Raw genomic sequence first — 6,888 nt, 5'->3', positions numbered from 1 at the left:
GCCCATACGCTGTGTCTTGCCGAACAGGCGCGTCGTGTTGCTCGCCTAAGGACCCTCGCTTCACAGCGCTGCTCAAAACGGCTCTACGACAGTCCACACCGTGCAGTATCATACGCCGAAGTGACTTCGTTTGGTTGTGAACACCGGCACGGAAACTAGGCCTGTGCAGAAAGTTTCTGTCACACTAATTTGGCCCATACGTCGTTGTCGATCGCTTCAGTGACGTCACTTACGTTACCTCTCGTCTGATCACATCTTGACGGAGGTCTACGAAAACTCAGCTCGCCCACCTTGCCCGTTCGAAGTCATTGTACACAAGCCCTTGACTTCGACTCGCCCGAGGGGCTTCGTCTCCGCTCGGGGAAAATGTCATGCATCGTCTGCAACCGCGGAAATGTCACAGCGCGAAGCAGTGGAATGCTTATGAGAATCAATCCCCTTGAAAGGGTATATGTCAAGTGGTGCACGTCCAGTGGCCGCCTCCTTCAACGTATGCGTTTCTGTTTCTTCCTGTAAGTAAACCATTCAATATATATATATATATATATATATATTTATGTATATATACATATATATATATATATATATATATATATATATATATATATATATATATATATATATATATATATATATATATATATATTGATTGTTTGGGCACCTATGATTGTTTAAACGACAAAGAATTGGGAGCATTGCAATCCCCACGCGCAAGCAGGCATGTCTCACTCCCTTTTTATTTGGTGACATTTTCTGCAAGCGGAAATACACTAATACCTAATAAATACAAATTCGTTCTAACAGAAGTTAACAGATTCATTCGAACCAAATCTGTTAGAATCTGGAATGGAGAGATGTGCACCATAGCGTGCATGGGACTACCTTCTTTCGACCCCTCTCTTCCCCATATTGCCACGGGAATCTCAACCTCGCCATTGCCTTTTTCAGATTATTGTTCTTTTTCTTTTCTCTCATGTTGAAAGCTCGTGATTTGGAGGTTTTTTGTAATTTTTTCTCTCTTCTCTCTACTACTCTGCTCATTTTTCCGCGGCTTCCTACCGAGATTTTATTGTATGAACATGCTCCCTTCCCTTTTACTGCCCTCTCCCTTGCTACATTTGGTATATATAGTACTGAATTAGCTTACCCTGCACCATGAAGAAAGGAAGACCTCTTCCAGAAACGTCAGTACACTTGTATTTTTCAATGTTTTTCTCGTGTGTCTGTCTGTGTAGCTTTTCTCGCTTTCTTTGTAAGTTTTTTCTTTCCAGACTGTGTATATATATATATATATATATATATATATATATATATATATATATATATATATATATATATATATATATAGTCGTGAAGTGGAGTCCTTAGTTGCTGCAGGAATACGCACAAAGTAGAAGTACGCTCTTCGGATACTTTATTTCCAACGCGTGTGCTTTGTAGTTTTTCCCTCCTGGAGACACCGGATGTTTTTGGGCCTTTCGCCACCCGTGAACTCGTCGCATTTTCTGTTATCCCCACAACCCGCGTTCATGCAGTGTGTTCCTTCTTGCCTCTTTCTTGCCTCCTCCTTGCCACCTTGTTCCTCCCTCTTCCTTTCACTTTTTTTTTCGCCTGCCTTTGGCAGAATAAGCTCTGTATGCTGTTTGTGGTCGTTTGTGTGTTTGTTTCCCATGTGGCTTGTGTTTCGGGGCGCCGCTCCCACTCTGAGTCCGTACGATTTTACCCAAAGCTTTCATTCCTGAGGAAGACCTGTCTCAGGTCGAAACGTTGGAAATAAAGTATCCGAAGAGCGTACTTCTACTTTGTATATATATATATATATATATATATATATATATATATATATATATATATATATATATATATATATATGAATTGTGAGGACGTTCTGAGCATCACGTCCTATTTACAGTGACCGGGTCGCACTTGTGGGCACATCCAGTGCTTTATGTTTTTCCCCTCATAATCATCCTCATCACCATTCTACCAATCCTCCTCTTGCGAACATCATCGTAATCGGAGGCTCGTTCCGACTCTGCGACGGTTGCAACGCTTTCTAATAAGTGTCCTCCCGGACCTGTATATCAACACCCTCTTAAGTGGAGATGTGCGGGATAAAGGGGCGGTAAAGAGCGGCGATATGGAGAAAGTGATCGTCGCCTTGAAGAACGGTAACGCTGAGGCGTGTCAACAGGGGCTGGAGGTGGAGAGGAGTGGCGAGGGGGCAAAACAGGTGCGCTGTACCGAGTGCCACAAGAAAAGCTGACGTCGCGTTCAAATGGGGCATACCCTTGTCGCTCATCCTGCTGACGTCATCCACAGAAAAGGGCAATGTGTCCCCGAATCTCGCAGTAGTAAAAGACAGGACGATCGTTCGAGAAAGCCTGGGCTTTTGGTCGCATGTAGCCATAGTAATAACCCGGCACGTAGGCTCTGGAGAGATGGCTGTCAAATGCTCATGAGCCAGCGAAGCTTCTTGGGGCGAGGGTGGCTTTGAGGCCATCGCCAAGTACGACAGAACGGGAGTGGTAGGAAGAGGAGACAAGGTTGGCAACAGACTGGTCATGGATGCCAACCCCCCTTGACAAGGTCGCGCAGCTGAAGTTCACTCTTGCGAAAAGTATCACGTTGAAGTGTAGGCTGTGACGAAGCTGCAGCTCTTGAAGATGATTTCGCGGATTAGAGCCCGTAAGTTCAAGTCCCCATGCGGCTGAGCAGCCCAAGCATCCTGTGGCAAGCGAATCGACTACAGTTCATCTAGGCGCTGAGATGTTTCGTGCACATATCTGACGCTTACAGGATGTTGAATCGCCAGTGCACTGAATGCAAATGCAGAGATGCCTTTGAGAAGGCTGCGTACCTTGTGGCCTTCTGAATTCTTTCGTCATAAAGGCGACACAGTGCAACGACATCCTCGGTGTATGAAGCATACGTCTTTTCAAGGTGTTGAATAGGACCAGACAGCTTACTTCTCGCCACGTGTGAACGATTCCGTTGAGAGCCGAAGGCCTTACGCAGCTTCTGGGCAAATCTAACCCAGTACTCAATGCAGGATTCATTGTTGAAAAGGCATTTTTGTACCGCTTCCCTTAGGAAAAAAGATATGAACTGGAGCTTGGCCGTATCATCCCAGCAGTTGAATGCAGTTACCCGAACGTAGATGTCGAGGTTTCGAATATCTATATCTATATATATATATATATATATATATATATATATATATATATATATATATATTGCGAGCTTTGTTTGAGGCTACAGCTTGTCTGCCACCGTAGGCAGCAATTGCTCACTATCATCACCACCGGCTTGAGGTGATCACTTTGTTATTCCTTGTACATAGTCATCATCATCGACGCTCCCGCTGCTTCGGAGATCATCATCAGCGCTTGGGCTTGATGGCCATCTTGGCTTCTCTTCGACTCGCCTTCGAATAAAGGAGCTACGAAGCCACGGTCTGGTCACCGCCTACCTACGGCCTCACAAGTGGTGAGGTGCTGGGTAGATATATCACAATATATATCACAACAGATATATAAACATAAATATATTTACATATATATATATATATATATATATATATATATATATATATATATATATATATATATATATAGTGAAGAAATGCGAGGCGCGTCGAAGGAAATACACAAAGATAGGTCGGCAGTCTAGAACGCCAAAGAAGGCATAGGGGTGTGGGTACGCTCTTTTTTTCACGACGGTGATGTTAACATTTTTAACTATACATAACAAAGAAAGAAAGGAAGAAAAACACGTGCCCAGAGTGGGGACCAAACCCACGCCTTTCGATCTGATCTCGAATGCCTCAAAAATTCGGTTATCTGGGCGACTGTGTTCTCTTTCACTTTCTGGTGTATTTATATTCACTATAACTGTATCTGACGCTTGAGGGTGGTAGCCAGCGCCACTCTGACTTCACGGGGAAAATGAGAACTTCTTTTCAACCCCCGGGGCGTTACTACGACGTCTACAGCCTGTAATGGGCGGGCTACTGGCGGGAAACCAATTATGCCACCTTGGCATCAAGGCTGCCAGAACGGATACTCTCGCTAGGTTTTCGCAGAATAATATAGTGAGGAAATGAGGGGCACCTTGAGGAAATAGACAAAGATAGGTCGGCAGTCTACAACGCCAAAGAAGGCATCGGGGTGACGGCGTGACGGCGCTTCCGCGCGCTTCCGCTTTAGCGCGCATTCTAAAGCAGCGTCCCCAAATAGGTTGATTAAAAGAAACTGTTTCCCCTGTCACCCTCCCGAACAGACCGCGCATCACCTTGATAATGGCATGCATGGAAGGAGCAGAAACAGCAAGATTCGCGGGGTGCGTGTGCAGATGAGGCACAAACTCGTTCGCGATTTCTTCTTTTTTTCTTTTGTTTATTTCATTCTGGGTAATTCTCAGGCAGCCTAATTGAGGGCTTTGCTTTGGGATGCGCATGGAGGCGCCATCATGTAGTATCTTTCATATTTCGCATGTTTTCTTAATCACTCAGAATAACTGAGCACACAATTTGTCTCTAAAAATACCGTAGTCGACGCCCCTCGTGGGTACCGACAAGTGCCTCATTGACACTTTTGTGACTGGGACAGTACTTCTCGAGTTAGATAATGAATTACAATTAATTAGTTAGGTCTCATTACGAAAAAAAGCTGCCCGCTCCTTCACAGTACAGCAAACATTAGCAACTAGGTTTTCTTTGAGTTACGCCATTACTATTTTTTAAAATCTTGGTGCATAATAACTGGGACACCCTGTATTCATTGAAGATAGTATAAATGTAGACAGATTAGTAGACATTAAGAAGAAGAAATGGGCTTGGGCAGGGCTTTTATTGCAAAGTCGAGATAATCGTTGGTCATGGAGGGTAACAGTGTGCATAACAATAGAAGGCAAGCGTGGAAAAGGAAGCGGAAGGTTAGATGAGCAGATCAGATGAAGACGTTTCCGAGGATAACTTATATGCAGAGCACAGGACCGGAATATCGAAATCTATAGGAGAGGCCTTCCGCCTGCAGTGGGCCTAGATAGGCAGATATATATATATATATATATATATATATATATATATATATATATATATATATATATAATATTTATATATTGTAGAAACTTTATGGACAATCCTCGCTGCACCGATGATGATGGTTTTATCGGTGCCTGTCATCTCGCGGGATCTGCTCAGGCTCGAGCTGCTTCGTCTTCATCTCATCGCCATGTTGTAAAATAGAACACCAACATCGCATCACCGGGACGCTTCGGCCCTTGGTCCTTTTATTCCACATTTTGGTGCCGATGAACCCGGGAAGAAGGCCCGCTGCGATTCGGAGGCATCCGAACTTTGGCCTATTAGAAGGAGGACCCCTCGATACCGATGACGGACCCTGGTGATGGCCAGGTCGAAGGTGCTACCCGAAGCCGAGCAACGGGATGGGTGGACGAGACGACGGTGACTCCTCACCTGCGATGATTTTCCCCGATGACCTCTGGCAGCGATATTGTAAACGGTGAGAAGAACTCCGCTGCTCATCGCGCAGTGGAAGATTTAGCACCTTATATGCACGAACGGAGAATTCCTCTGTCTATGACGCGGCTCCAGGAACTTAATGCAAGAAGAGAACAAAATCGTTTGATCACTCGAAGGCTATGCAGAGACGCGAAAGCAGCACTAGAATTCTCCATAACGACCACTGTTGTGGACGAGGTGGTGTAGAGTTGTCTGCATGAGTTACGCAAAACTGAAGTACCACTGAGAACATTAAACGAGGAAATCGAACCGCTCATCGACAATGACCACCTATACGAAGAATGTGCCACAAATATTGAATATGAAGGCGAAATTAGGCATGTTATGATTAAATTATACTACCGATTCAAAGACAAAATATCTGAAACCAACGACCAGTGCCAGATAATCAATAAGTTGCATTCCTCAACAAGCTTCAGTGAGTTTTTTATACTGACTGAACTGCTCTGCGCCGCATGCTGTTTGACTGACCCCGAGGAACAAACCATCTTGCAAGAAACCTCGGCTCCGTCACATTTATTGTCTCAAACCGAATGTGAAAACAAGACCGTGACGCCTCTTAGGCGACGCCTGAAACCCCATGGAAACATTCGTTACTATCGTCTTCGTTTGAATAATTGCCCAAGATGACCGAAAAAAAGTAAGCTGCTTGTCGGAGGGCGTAACGATGACAGAAGATACCTGTACGTATATCCTGAGCACAAAGACACCGATGCTTCTGTTGAGAAATTGGAACGGCAAGACGGCATTCAAGCGTTTCTAACTTACAACCAAGCGACGCCGCAAACCAAAGAAAGGGATCTTGATTGGTTTCTAAGAGATGCAAAGAAGACTGCTGCTGCACGCACCCGACAACACACTCGAACGAAGGGAGCATTTGGCAGGCACTGTTCGAACAACTAGGATACATCTCGCTGCGCCAGCCGGATTACAAGACTACAGCGTTCGAGAGAGAAGCGGAAGCCGTCAAGCCACTGTTATCAAGCCCCACTGAAAATACCTGAATCCGCACCAGAATTCAAAAGCGCCGAGGACAACAAACGAATTTTAACCTGGCTGCGTGGACTGTGCCGACATTTTATGCGTGAGTTTAAAAGACGGCACCGACGGCAGTTTCCCGTCTGACTGCCTCATTGGATCGAACTGGACCGAACTTGAAGTACCGACAGGACGCGGACTCGCCACCGCTTCTTTGAGGCCTCGGAAGATGTAGAAACTTTATGAACAATCCTCGCTGCACTGATGATGATGGTTTTATCGGTGCCTCTCATCTCGCGGGATCCGCTCAGGCTCGAGCTGCTTCGTCTTCATCTCATCGCCATGTTGTAAAATTAAACTCCAAC

The sequence above is a fragment of the Haemaphysalis longicornis genome, unplaced genomic scaffold (genome assembly GCF_048455015.1).
Source record: "Haemaphysalis longicornis isolate Haplotype H1 unplaced genomic scaffold, Haemaphysalis longicornis Haplotype H1 scaffold_13, whole genome shotgun sequence".
NCBI classification, from domain to species: domain Eukaryota; kingdom Metazoa; phylum Arthropoda; class Arachnida; order Ixodida; family Ixodidae; genus Haemaphysalis; species Haemaphysalis longicornis.
The sequence above is the reverse complement of the archived record's forward strand: the minus strand, read 5'-3'. Positions refer to the sequence as shown.